The following is a 15,653-nucleotide window of genomic DNA, read 5'->3' on the forward strand; positions in this document are numbered from 1 at the left end:
CTGCTCTCTTGATGGTTTCATTGACTTTGTAGATGCTTGTCAGTTTGATGAGGTCCCACTAGTCTATCTTATCTCTTATGGCATGGGCACTTGGGATTTTATTCAGGAATTGGTTGCCAGTTCCAATTTCCATAAGGGTATCTCCTACATTTTCTAAGGTTCTTATGGCTTGAGGTTTTATGTTTAGGTCTTTGATTCATTTAAAATTGATTTTTGTGTATGGCGATAGGTAGGAGTCTTGTCTGAATCTTCTGCATGTGGTCAGCCAGTTTTCCCAGCATCGTTTACTGAATAGGTTCTCCTCTGCCCAGTGGTTGATGATGTAGGCTTTGTCAAAGTTGAGTTGGTTGAGAAATTGAGGTTTTGCTTCTGGAATCTCTTTCCTGTTCCATTGGTCTATATGCCTGTCTTGTGCCAATACCAGGCTGTTTTGATTATTGTAGCTTTATAATAAAGTTTAAAGTCTGGGAGTATGATACCTCCAGCTTTGTTTTTTTTTTGTTGTTGTTTGCTTTTTGTTTTTTGAGTATTGTTTTGGCTATTTGTAGTCATTTATGTTTCCATATGAATTCCTGTATTGTCATTTCCAGGTCTGAGAAGAATGATGCTGGTAATTTAATGGGTATTGCATTAAATCTGTACATTGCCTTGGGTAGAATGGACATCCTAACAATGTTGATTCTTCCAATCCATGAGCATGACATATTTTCCCATTTGTTTGTGTCATCTTTGATTTCTTTGAGCTGTATTTTGTAGTTTTCATTGTAAAGGTCTTTCACATCTCTGTTTAGGAAGATGCCAAGGTCTTTCATATTTTTGTGTGGCTATTGTGAATGGGATTGTGCTAGAATTCATGTTCTATTCATTGTTATAATCTCAGTGCTAGGCACAAAGTATGTATTGGTGAGTGAAGGAAAATAATAGTCCTCAATTGGATAATGGTTAGTTTATGATTTCTTAAAACAGGCCCTAGATACCCCCAATTTTTTTCTCATTTCAGTGGGTGGTTTTAGCCACATGGTATATAGACAACCCCATTGATCAGATTCTCCACCCAAACTACAAATTATGTGTGTCATTCTCTATTACCCCTTGGTTGGTTAGTTTTATTGTTTTATTTCTTTAAATTGAACTTGTCATGTTGCATGCACAGAGAGTAACTAGAACTTTCTCTGGCATTTTACAAAAAAGAACTGTTTTTAGATTGAGATCAATGTGGAAAAGACTCTCCTAACTTAAACTCATGGTTTCTGTGATTCTATCTGTCTTCCTAAAGCATCTGGGAGTTCAGTTTTTTTATAATATATATTTCTACTGTAGGCTGTTTTTTAATTGGACATTATTTCATATTTATATCCCATTCTTAGGTGTTCTGCTTAGAGCAGTCTATGTCCAGAGTCTCAATAGTATTCAATTTTGCAGCTTTTGTACAATCTCCCCAAATATTGACAACATATCAGAATGGGGCAAAGAGAGTGTGAAAAAAATACTGCAGATGATGCTGTTAAGCATTCCCCAAACCTCTACACCCTTGCCTCAGAACCATCCCTAATAAAGTATTACTCCTTCATTTCATTTTTAAGCATAGTAGTTATTCAATTCATAATGCTGCCATTTAGTTGTGGCAGTGTTTTCTCTCTTTCTTACAAGTTCTATCAGGCAATGCTTGGTTATATAGTAACATACCTTCTAGCATTTTCCCCGAGAGAAATGAAGACTGGCTACAAAACATAAACATAACAGGCTGAAAACAATATTATCTCTCTCCTGCCAACCCATACAATCCCAAGATCATTTGCTTGGAATAATTTATATCACAAATCTTAGCCTGCTGAAGCTTAAAGTAATCAACAAGGCTCACTCAAATTCCAGTGTTTCCAGAAAGCCTTTACTAAAATGATCTAACACATTATTCAATGTTTGTAGTTATTTGTTTGCACTTTTGATTTTAATTATTCATTTAATAAATATTTATTAAACACCTGTTATATGAAGGCATGGTGCTAACCAATGTGTGTATAAAATCAGTAAGTGAAGGCTGTATGTGGTGGCTCATGTCTGACATTCAAGCATTTTGGGAGGCTGAGAAGGGAGGATTGCTTGAGTTCTGGAGTTCAAGACCAGCCTAGGCAGCATAGTGAGACCTCGTCTTTACAAAAAAATTAGCCAAGAGTGGTGGTGCACACCTTTAGTCCCAGCTACTTGGTAGGCTGAGATGGAGGGATTGCCTGAGCTCAGGATGTCAAGGCTGCAGTGAGCTGTGATCATGCCATAGAACTCCAGCCAGGGAGACAAAATGAGATCCCTAATTAAAACAAACAAACAAACAAACGAACAAACAACCAGTAATGAAGAAAGCAGACATTGACCCTATCTTACAAACTGCATTCATGATTGGGGGAAATACATAGTGTACTGTGATGATAAAAATGTGTTTTGTGTGTGTGTGTGTGTGTGTGTGTGTGTGTGTAGTGATGAGAGGAAGAAAAGTACTTTGTATAAAGTACTCTAAGGAAGACTCTTGAAGGTGACATTTAAGCTGAGACTTGAAGAAGTTAATCATGTCAAGGACATGATCAGGGTTGAGGGGGATGATGGGCATAGACAAGGTTGAGGGAAACAGCTGCTGAAACTCTAGAATCAAGAGCTTAGAATTTCCAAAAGACCAAAGGCCACAATGTTCAGAGAGGCGACAAGAGAGGCTGGGTTAGGGGCCAGACACTGCACAGAGTTTAGTCTTAACTCAAAAATACTGTCAAACACTGTAGCAAAATTTTAAGTCAGGATTTTATATAATTTCATAATGAAAATATTTTCTCATTTAAAGCTTTTGTTGTTATTGATAGAGTATTTACTTTAGTTTCCTGTTTTTAGGTGACAAAATTACTTTAGTTCTAGCTTAAGCTTGGTCATTACTTACTGGTGTCTCTTCCGTGGTTCTTAATGGAAAGCAGATGTCCTTTAAATAGTTGCTGAATTGAGCTAAACCAACTCAGTTATCTACTTATTTATTTTCCTTAGACCTAAATATTGTTTGATTATGTATGAGTTTCTTAATGCAATACAAAAAATCCCCCCCAAAACTTGGGGGCTAAGTCAACAATGATTATTTATTGTCTGTCCAAGCTTCTGTGGGTCAAGATTTGGGCAGCTGGTTGGCTGGGAAGTTCCAGCTTAGGGTCTCTTATGAAGGAACAGTTTGCTGGGGTTGCAGTTATCTGAAGGCTTGACTGAGGTTTCAGCTTTTACTTTCAAGATAACTCACTTCTATGACTGGAAAATGGGAAATTGGTGCTGGACCGTGGCAGGAAATCTCGGTTCTTCCTCATGTGGTCCTTCCACAGGGCTGCTTGAGTTTTCATGGCAAGGTGGATGGCTTCCCACTGCGTCGTCCAAGAGACCAAGGAAGCTGCTACACTGTTTATGACTCAGCCCTGATTCAGTGTGGGCTAGACAATCACAGAAGTGTGGATGGCAGGAAGCTAGTGTTATTGGAAGCCATCTTAAGTTCAGCTATGACAGGTTATAAGCACTTAATACTAAATCTGTGTGTCATATATTGCTTAGGAGAATTTAGTCTGTGCTCTCTATACTAAATCTAGTACTTCCCACCAGAAATTAACAGGTAACATAAACTTCTCTATTGAAAAGATAGTCTGGAGATTCTACTTCAGATGCCCTAGCCTACAAAGAAGTCCACTGCTGCCTGCTGAATACAATTCAGCCTCCCTTACATACTCAGCCCCATTTTCTTTTTGTCACTATGGGAACCAGATGGTAAACTTCTCAGGGGTACTGGTGGCTTTTAAAGCATATTTATAAGATTACATGAGACAGCATGTCTTTGATTTGCTATTTAGCTGCAGAGTAATATGTTTCTCTATTTAGAAAACAGTTTTGTCAAGGTACCGGGACAAGGGATAGAAAATTAAAAGTTCTAGGATCAATTTCCTAACCGACTTATGGGTTGCTGTGTCCCCTACAGCAAGGCACCTAATGTGCTTGCCTGTAAGACGGGGATATGAAGAATAAATCCCTACTTCAAGGGAATGCATCATCGTTGAATTTATATTAATGCAATAGGCTTTGAACAATCTCACAAGCAAAGTACTATCGAAATGCAAATTTTTATGTGGTAAAGCTCTTTGGGATACAAGGTGCCATGTGCCTGCATAATGCTAAATCATCTTGTTTTATCTGCTTAGGATTGTTGCCTTTAAATTTCAAAAATTACTTCATCTTCTTGAACTGTGACAAGAAAAAGGGCAAACCTAAATTGCATTCTGTAAATGAGACATTGTTTTGGTAGCTGTCTTTCATATAACTTTTATAAAGGCTCTATCATTCTCAAATGGAACTCACCTCTATAATGAAATAATACCATTCAAAGATGATGATTATCTTTTATTTTTATGCTTATCAGTAAAAGGTGCACCGCATTAATATTCCATTTTTATTTTATTTTTACTACTGAAAGCATAGTTTTAATAATTATGAAAGCGTAAGGGAAATAGTGAAGGGGAGAAAGCTATAATTCTACAACATGAACTGGTATATAAAATATATGCGTATTTTGTATATATATAATATATACACAAGTATTTGTTCTATATGTATATTTGCACATACATATATATTATGCTTGCTTTTGTGAACAAAATTTATCTGAAAAGGAATTTGTAGGAAAGACTTTATTCCTGTGAACGATTTACAAACTGGAAAGACTTAGCATCCCATGTAAAAACGAACATGCTGCATAGAACAAAGAGAGGGTGTGGGTTTTAAAGCAAAATTTCCTGTCCAGGTTCCTAATCAGGTCCACTTATGCAAATGAGGGATTTAAACTTGTCTATTTCTAATTGGCTGGTGTGAATGAGCCCTGATTGGCCAGTGCAGGTGACTCTGATTGACAAGTTCAGGTAAACGCTGATTGGTTAGTTTCCAAGCCCCAAACTTGAAGTCTCTGTCAGACATTTCTTTCAAATGGCCATTGGGAATGGGAGTTTACACTGCAGTTTATCTCGGCACCAACAATAGTAATTGGTTTGGCCTGATTGTAGAAACGAAAGCCCTGTGATAGTTTTATATCTTTCTGAGAAAACAGAGTATAGGAACACTCTTAACCCAGCTGTGGTCATCTGATTTTGTTTTAACGCACTTCAGTTAGCCACTGGGAGTCCATTTTGTCTGTCAGCCAAGGGCATAGTTTAACATTTAGTGTTTAGTACACAAAATTCAAATCAAGGATCATTATTTTCACATTCTTGGAAAATATTCTAAGGTTACTTTATCTTAGACAGGAAAGGAGAGACAGAAAGATAGATATTGGGTATTATGTAAGTTTTATGAATGACTCAATTATAGAAAATGGTGACAGTATTTTGTGATATGCACATATGATCAGCGGCAGCTGTTGGCAAAATTTAGAGGACTTGGATTGTATTTTAGAGTTTCCTCCCTTCCCCAACACTATTTCCCATTTCTAATCAGTATCACTGCCCCTCCCTACCTTTATGCATCCATTTGTTTCATGTTGTTTCTCTGTCAAAATCACTTCTTGAAGATGAAAAGCAAAAGTGACAGAAAACAGTTTAAAATATGACCTCAGCCTAGGGAATTTGAAATTTAAACAAGAATGAATGTCCTGTGATAGAAGTTGACAAATGACCCTAACACGTCTCTTACTGGCAAGTAGACATCTTCATCCACAGCAAGTATGATTGGCTCTGCACACAACAGATACCATCTGAAATTGAAGTCCTGTGGGAAGAGCAAGAAATGGTGAAAAGGAGGGAAATCAGGGTTAGAAAAGGGCATGAGTAAGAGGTATGGCATCCGAAGCAATTCTTCTCATCCTGTGTAAATGCTTGTAGCTTCTAATACTTAAGCATGGTAAATAATTAATTCTTTTTATCAAGGAGGAAAATTAAAAACTGCTAACAGCATAAAAAATATGACTTTTGTTTACCAGTTAGCTTTAGGTATATAACAAATTACTCTAAAGCCTAGAATTTTAAACACCAGTATTAAAACCCTAATAGTTATTGTTTTTCATGGTTTTTTTGGATTGACTAGATATTTCTTTTTGTTTGGGCCAAGAAGGTAGGATGATTTAAGATTGCCTAATGAACATGTTTGGTCATTGACAGTGTTTGGCCTGGGGGTGATTCACTCACCTCTCTAGAGTAGGCTTGGTGTTTCCTGAAACAATGTGAAACAATGGTCATATTTTCTGGAAAGTGGAAGGGTTCTCAGCAGCAAGCGCAAGCACCAAGCACACAAGCCTTTGCCTATATCATATTTGCTCATTTTTTATTATTCGAAATAAGCCAAGAAATGGCTACCCAGACTCAAGAGTTTCAATGGGCTTAATTTTTTGATGGATAGAGTTCCAAAATATTTTTGGTCTATTTTTTTTTTCAACCTGCCAGAAACTGTAAGTTCTACCATTTTTGTCTTTAGTCTCTCTTTCCTTATTGCCTCCCTACTACTATATATATATTTCTTCTTTGTTTTGCAGGGAATACTTAATACCTGGTATTCTCCTTTTCTCCTCTCCAGTAAAAATATTGTATCAAGAAAGGTATATATATATTTTTCTACCAGCAGTGAGTAATCATCCTCTTTACATGCGATCTATCATTTTAACATGAAAAAAGTTTCTTGAGCCTAATATCATCATAATATGAACAGAATCACAGATTTCTTTTTTTTATTTTAATCAGTTTTCTTTAATGATATTGTGGGGTACAGTTAAGGGTTAGGTATACAAATATGCTCCGTTCAAACACCCTTGTTGATAAGAGGTGTCTCCCCATCCCCAGACAGATATTTACTACCGTTAATCCCATCTCCCTTCTCCTCCCACCCCCATAGTTTCCCACCACTGTCAGTCATTTCTTATAGTATTACGTTGGATGTTCAAGGTCCACTATATGAGTGAGAACATGTGATACTCAGATCTTTGTTTCTGTGAGAGATCACTCAGTATTATAGACTCTAGTTCCATCCAGGTTGCTGCAAAATTCATGATTTTGTTCTTCTTTATGGCTGCATAGTATTCCATCATGTATATGTACCACATTTTTAAAATCCAGTCCTGTTTTGATGGACAGCATGGTTGATTCCAGGTTCTTGCTATTGTGAACAATGCTGCGATAAACATACATGTGCAGGTATCTTTTTTATAGAGTGATTTGAGTTCTTCAGGGTATATTCCCAGTAGGGGGATTACGGGGTCATATGGGAGGTCAATATTTAGAGCTTTTAGGAATCGCCATACTGTTTTCCACAGAGGTTGCAGTAGTTTGCACTCCCACCAACATTAGAAGTGTTTCCTTTTTGCCACACCCTCTCCAGCAGCTGTTATTTTTTGAGTTATTGATAATTGCCATTCTGACTGGAGTTAGGTGGTATCTCAATAGATTTCTTCATACTGATTTTGAGTGAAATAAGTTAGAGTAAAGGTAGGAATTTACTATTATTAGTAGTATTTTGATTCTAAAATACTATCATATATGTCACTGGAGGTACGAAGCAGTCTTTTTAAAAATGTCATCGTTTACCTAGAGTAGCTGAGCTTTCCTTTAAAAGCAGTGATGACACAAAAAGATACTAGAACTGGAAATGCAACCACCAAGGTATCTATTTATCCTTTTCCTATTCTTTTCCAATCAGGCATTCAACTGATTTGAATGTGACCCATGCATACCAGATAGCACCTGCTGTGTGAATAGCAATCATCAAATCTAGAAAACTCTTCTCAGTTCTAGCTTTATGCTAACCAAATTGCATACATCTGTGAAATAATCTTTTTGTTTTGTCTATTTATGTTTTTCCTGATAATTAGTTGCATCTCTGCAATGTAAATATGTTGATCTACCTATCTACTCATTTTAGCAAGAGTTCATCTCACAGTGCCTCCATGAAACTGAGAGTCTATCAATTGTTTTATTTTGTTTTCCGGGTCCTGACTATATAAGAACATATATTCTAAGCAATTAATTGAAAGAATTCCCATAATTTTCCCCCAAACTATGGCCTTTTGTGGTAAAAATTCACTAGAAATGCCCCATCTAAAAACAGTAAATCCAAAGCTATGTCAAATTTGCTGGAGGATGGAACATTTTTACTTTCACCAAAACTTTGATAGACACAAAAGTTTTATCACCTCATTTAACTTGCATATTTTGGTCGGCATACACAAAAAAATTAATTTCAGTTATTTCATTTTTTTAGTTAGCTAATTTCCATTTTTGATATTTGGGATTTCTTTGAGAGATACCCTCTTTGTTAACTGATGCCACATTTTCCTTTAATTCTTTTATTATGTTGTAAATAATTGCTTTGAAGTCATTATTTGCTAAAGTCCACATCTAGACTCTCTGGGATCCAAATTACTTTAACTGTCTTTTTTCCTAAGAGATATATTTTTCTTTTTTTTTTTAAGCCTGAAAATATTTGAAAACTGGGCATTATAAACCATGTGCTGTAACAACATTGAAGTATGCTGTGTTCTTTGAGAATTAGTATTCCTTCTTCTACTAGGCAATTAACTGGCCTGGATTCATACTACAAGCATTATGTTCCCAAAGTATAGGTAAGTCATATTTCTGTGCTGTTTTAGTGGCCTCCAGTACCAATCTTTTTTTCCTGCCCTTGGTGGTCTCCACTATGCTTGCATTATTTGGTGGTCAGTCAAAGATTTAGGCAGATATTTTTTGCAGACTTAAGGGTTCAGCATTGCTATGATTTTCTTGCTTCTAGGGATTCTTCCCTCATATCTAGCTGTTCTGTCATCTTCCTGCTCCATTCTCTGACACCTCAAGCCATTCACTCTAACTTTATGTTAACCAAATTGCCTACGACTGTGGAATATTCACAGTTATAAAAGCAACAAATTTACAGAATTCACCTACCTTTGGCTCAAACTTTAAGAGCAGATTTGTTTTTGATCATTGACTGTTTTTTGTCCAGAGCTCCTGGATGTCTTTGTGCACAAGTATTTTATTTATCAGCTATTGGTCGGAGTAGAGTTTTCCAGGTTTCATGATTGTTATTCATGCAATGTGGTCTGTCTGGTAGGCATGGGCCACATCCAATCAGTTGAAGGCCTGAATAGAACAAAAGTACTCCTCTGAGTAAGAGAGGGTTCCTCCTGTCTGACTGTTTCAAATTGGGGTATTAGTTTCTTTGCCGTCTTGGGAATCAAACTAAAACATTGGCTCATTTTGGGTCTTGGGCCTGCTAGCCTGTGGACAGGAACTACATCATCAGGTCTCCTAGTTCTTGGACTTTTGAGTTTATACTGAAACTACTATTGGCTCTCCTGGATCTCCAACTTACTAAGTCATCCTGCCTGTCTCTATAATCACATCAGCCAATTCTTTGTAATAAATCTCTTCATATAATGTGTTCATGTGTGCTGTGTGAATGTCTGCTGCGTTATATATATATATATATATATATATATATATATATACAGCACACACACACACACATACACACACACATACGAGGGGAAACAAAAAAAACCAGAATTAATTTATAAAATCTTGTGTATTTATTCTTCCATGTTTAACCTTCAGTCACCTTCCAAGCACTCTCCATTTGATGCAATACTTCTATTGACACACTTTTTCACTACTCAAAACTGTTTTAGAACTTGTCAATTTTTATGTCTTTTAATGTATCTTTTAGTGCTTCTGCCATTTTTTTGCCTCACCTCTTCCACATCGACAACACATTTCCCTTTGAGGATTTTTTTTCATCTAACGAAACAAACAAACAAAATGTTGCTTGAGGCAAGATTGGTTGAATAGGTAGAATGGGGCACAGGAGTCATGTCATTTTGGATCAAAAACTGCTGAACTATCAACGTGGTGTGGGCAGGTGTGCTCCTAAATCATCCAACATGAAATGGGCAAACATATTGAAAGAAACTCCAAAAATTTCACTGAAGCCAAACATCGCCCCTCACAACAATGCTAGCTGACACCCTAATGCCAATGGGTTCCTAGAAAACGTATTTAGTGGGAGAAGCCTGTGCTAGAAGGGCTCATCCTCCAAAAAGACAGTTATAATTTTTTGGGTTACCCCCCTCCACATACTGTCGATTGTAGACATCATATACACATGCTTATACATTATATATATACATACATCTATATCTACATCTATCTATATATAATGTATATAAGATATATATACATCTTATTGCTCATGTATGTATCGTTTTATGTTGTATATAATTATAAAACACATAATACATACATATAGAACATATAATATATGTATATATACACACATATACATCTCTCTCTCTCTCTATATATATACTTCATATATAGGATATACATGAGAAGGGGAACCAGAAAAACTAGAATTATTTTTTAGAGGATGGGTCCTTTGTAGTGCAGTTTTCCCCCACTAAGTAAGCATTCTAGGAACCCTTTGGCATCAGTGTACCAGTTAACTTTGTTGTGAGAGACTGTGTTTCGCTTCAGTGAATTTTGGGGGGAGATTCTTTTAATGCATTTACCCACTTCATGGTGGGTGATTTACAAACACACTTGCCCACACTACATTGATTGTTTAGCAGCTTTTGACCAAAAAGGCATAACCTCCATGCCCCATCCTCTTATTCACCTGATCTCACCCCGAGTGACTTTTTTTTGTTTGTTTCCCTGGATAAAAAAAGTCCTCAAAGGGAAATGTTTTGCTGATGTGAAAGAGTTGAAACAAAAAATGACAGAAGCACTGAAAGGCATCAAAGTTGAAAAGTTCAAAAACTGTTTTGATCAGTGAAAAAAGCATCTGTGTCAATAGCTATATTGCATCAATTGGAGAGTACTTTAAAGGTGACAGAAGTTGAAACATGTAAGATGAACTAATTCTGGTTTTTGGGAGGGGGTCCCTCCTTGCATAAATCCTATTGGTTCTGGTCTTTTGGAGAATCTAATATGTAGAGTACCTAATACATATTAAGTAAATACTTACTTATGAAAGTAATATTTTGTAACAAAAAAGAGTCACCAATTCAGATTCCTCTTTTCTATGTAACTACAAAATACCTAATTTGAGTGATATATTCATATATCTGTCATTGTTCTAACTAATTCTTTAATTTCCCTTTACTGAATTAATACTATTGAGATACTAGGATATTAAAGGTAATGATAAAAACAGCTAATTTAATTTAATATTTTTAACTTAAAAAGAGCACCCATATGTACCAAAACTCATTATAAATGCTTGAACCATGAATTCATTTAGTCCTCAAAACAAGCACATAAAGTATTCGTATTATCCTGGAAAGAAACAAATACAATTTATTAGGCATCTCCTTTACATCAGCCCCAATGCTAGGTGTTTTACATTAGGTCGGTGCAAATGTTATTGTGGTTTTTGCATTTTTCAAATTTGCTGTCTGATGTCGGAATACAGTGTTAATAAATGTGGTTATGCTATACATCATTTAATGCACATTTCTCGCTTTATGGTTCTTGCTGACTTATACTTTCTGTTTATTTTATATTTATTTTAGACTATGGAAATGATGTAATATGAAAAGCAAATTTGCGTGATTTTCTTATTCAAGTTCAAAGTGAGTCATAAAGCAACGGAGATAACTGCAGCATCAACAATGCATTTGACCCAGGAACTGCTAACGAACGTAAAGTGCAGTGGTGGTTCAAGTTTTGCAAAGGAGAGGAGAATCTTGATGATGAGAAGCCTAGTGGTTGACCTTCAGAAGTTGATAATGATCAATTGAGCAAAATCATCGAGGCTGATCCTCTTACAACTACACGGGAAGTTGCCAAAGAACTTCACGTTGACCATTTTACGACAGTTCAGCATTTGAAGCAAATTGGAAAGGTGAAAAAGCCAGAAAAAGTGGATGTCTAATAAGCTGACCGAAAATTTTTAAAAATTGTCATTTTGAAGTGTTGTCTTCTCTTATTTTACACAATAACGAACCATTTCTCAAACGATTGTGATGTGGAATGAAAAGCGGATTTTATTCGACTACCAGCCGATGACCGACTCAGTGCTTGGACCAAGAATAAACTCCAAAGCACTTTCTAAAGCTAAACTTGCAACAGAAGGTTGCAAACAGTTCACTGTTTGTTGTTCTGCTGCCAGTCTGATCCACTACAGCTTTCTGAAACCATTACATCTGAGAAGTATGCTCAGCAAATTGATGAGATGCACCAAAAACTGCAGTGCCTGCAGCCGGCATTGGTCAACTGAAAAGGCCCATTTCTTCTCCATGGCAACACCTGACAGCACATCACACAACCAATGCTTCAGAAGTTGAACAATTTGCATTTCTTTGATGACTAGTGAGACTGAGCGTTTTTTCATGTATCTGTTGGGCACTCGTATGTCTTCTTTTGAGAAGTGTTTATTCATATCTTTAGCCCGCCTCATAATGGGGCTGTTTTTTGTTTGTTTGTTTTTCTTTTTGGCATGTTGGAGTTCCTTGTAGATCCTAGATGATAGGCCTGTGTCAGATATACAGTTGGCAAATATTTTTCCCCAGTACGTGGTCTGTCTCCCTGCTCTCTTGATGGTTTCTTTGGCTTTGCAGAAGCCTGTCAGTTTGATGAGGTCCCACTTGTCTGTCTTATCTATTATGGCCTGGGAGTGTAAACTAGTATAGCCTCTGTGGAAAACAGTTTGGTGATTCCTAAAAGATCTAAAAATGGACCTTCCATATGACCCTGCAATCCCCCTATTGGGAATATACCTGGAGGAACTCAAATCACTATGGAAAATATAACTGCACATACATGTTTATTGAAGCATTATTCACAATAGCAAAAACATGGAACCAACCATCCTGCCCATCAAAAGAGGACTGGATTTTTTAAAATGTACATATACATGATGGAATATTGCACAGCCATTGGGAAGGATAAAATTATGAACTTTGCAGCAACTTGGATGAACTTAGAGTTTATAATACTGAGTGATCTGTCATAGAAACAAAGAACCGAGTATTACATGTTCTTACTCATAAGCAGACCTTGAACAGCTATCATAATACTATAAGAAAGAGATCGGCAGTAGTGGGAAACTGCCAGGGGAGGGCAGAGAAGGGTTTGGCAGTAGTGGGAAACTGCCAGGAGAGGGAGAGGCACACCTCATCAACAAGGGTATCTGCATAATGACCATTTGTATACCTAACCCTGAATTGTACCCCACATATTTAAAATTTTTTTAAAAAGTTGAAAGAATTGGGCTACGAAGTTTTTCCTCCTCAGTCATATTCACCTGACCTCTTGCCAACTACCACTTCTTCCAGCATCTTGACAACATATTGTAGGGAAAACACTTCCACAGCTAGCAGGATGCAGATAATGCTTTTAAAGAGTTCATCAAATCCTGAAACAGGGATTTTACAGGAACAAACAAACTTATGTCTCATTGGCAAAAGTGTGTTGATTAGAATGGTTTCTCTTTTGCTGAATAAAGATGTATTTGAGTCTAGTTATAATGATTTAAAATTCACAGTCCAAAACTGCAATTACTTTTGTACCAATTTAATATAAATTATTACATTAAAATGTCACTTTATATACAAGTTATAGATGCAACGCTAAGACTCAATGACTTTAATATTCTGTTCAGGGTCAAACAATATGGAAGAAGATATCACTTTGAAACCCAAGTCTTTGTAATTCCAGGGCTCTTTCCTTTACAGCATTCTGTTTGTGCTAAGGCTAAGATTTGACACTGTGTAGAAGTAAACACCTTCTTTTCACCTAAATATACACTACTGAATTTTGTTTTGGGGGACCATGACAGATTTCTCAGGTTTATCTTAGGGTCCATCAGGAGAGAACATTGTAAGCTTGTACACGGTTTTGCAAATGTAAAGTACTTGGTGAGTGCATATCAGAAAGGACTAGTGAGTCACAAAGGTTAGAAACACGTAGATCTTAGCAAGCAATGGAAAAAAATCCAAAAGAACATAGAGTTTGAATAACAAAGTGGATTTGAAACATGTATAAAAGAAATACACATTCATGCTGGATATCTGCCACTCTATGAGCTTCCTTCCTGAGTTTTTTTAATCTCAGGAGTATGTGATGTATATTAGTTGCTTTTGAACCATTACAGAAAGTCCTTCTTGACCCTAAGTGACGTTACTACTCTTAATAACATAGTGACGTGCTTATTTGCTTATTTTGTCAATGTGCAATTCCAAATGTGTTATTTGTCCCATTCTCTAATAGATTTAATGATGTATTTTTTCCATCTAATTATGATTCCAAATATTAGTAGAGTCAACATTGTCTCCTTCCCTAGGAAAAGGCATGACTTCATACTAGGACAAATCTTTGTTAAAAATAAATAAATAAACAGCCTTGCTGAGTTTTCCTCTGAGGCATTTTTCATTGCTTGCTGCCTGTTCAAAGGCCAGGTGACTTGCAGATAGAATAATATGCACTGTCCTGTAAGTACTATGCATTTAGTTGTTGCCATTTGGTTTCTTTTTAAAGAACACAGTCCTCTTCCTGCTAGTCTGTGTCAGAAGGTTTAGCAGATGTTTCAACTGTGTAAGCTATCACAAGTTTTCTCCTCCGTATGTAAGCTTTTCAAACCAGATTTAATGATCCAACCACTTATATGTTTTATTAGAAATGAGTTTCAAAATAGAACTGCCGATTTATTATACTTTTGAAGCTCATTGAAGGAATCAGGACTTGCCTCAAACCATTTAAAAGAGATTTACATTGTGCAATAAGTAAAATTAAGCTGACATAGAACACAAGACACTGAAGACACTGTTTCTTAGAGGCATTAAAACTGATAGTATATAAAGGTAATATAATAATGGTTGGCATAATCCCATCTGAAGATCTCAAAACATTTTTACATTTCTTTCATTAATATTATCTCAATTTTGTTGAATTATCTTTTGCCAATTGTTATTGATTCTATTTGAAGCAGATTTAAGCAACTGCATGCCATTATTAAAACATAATCAGAGCCGGGCTCGGTGGCTCAGCCTGTAATCCCGCGCCTTTGGGAGACTGAGGTGAGTGGATTGACTGAGCCTGCGGGTTCGAGACCCGCCTGAGCAGCGAGATCTCATCTCTAAAATAAATGAAAAAAATCAGCCGGGCGTGGTAGCGCATGCCTGTAATTCCGGCTACTCGGAAGGCTGAGGCGGAAGGATCGCCAGAGCCCAGCAGGTCGAGGCTGCGGTGGCCAGGAGCGGCCACTGCACTCCAGTCTGGGTGACAGAGTGAGACTCCAACTCAAAAAAAAAAAAAAAAAAATCAGATTTAGCATAATTCTTGGAGATCTTAAAGAGGTATTCATATTCCTATAAACAAAGGTCAACCTAAAGATACCTCTGTCTCCTTCCTGGTGACAAAAGCTGAAAAGTTTGGAGAACTAGTCTGAAAATAATGATCATGACATTGATTTCTTCTTGATGATCATATTATTTGAGGAAGGTGAAAATAATTCTGGATTTTCACTTATTTTTCTGGCATCAACACAAGCTTTACATATTTATATGATACATGATTATGGCTAGGAATATTTTCAAAACTATTCTTGGAGAGAAAAATACCAGCATAACTATAACATCATGATATATGATGTAAGTTTAAGACTATGAATAAATTATTCCC

The sequence above is a fragment of the Carlito syrichta genome, unplaced genomic scaffold, assembly GCF_000164805.1.
Source record: "Carlito syrichta isolate Samal-C Ts95f unplaced genomic scaffold, Tarsius_syrichta-2.0.1 Scaffold314361, whole genome shotgun sequence".
Lineage (NCBI taxonomy): Eukaryota > Metazoa > Chordata > Mammalia > Primates > Tarsiidae > Carlito > Carlito syrichta.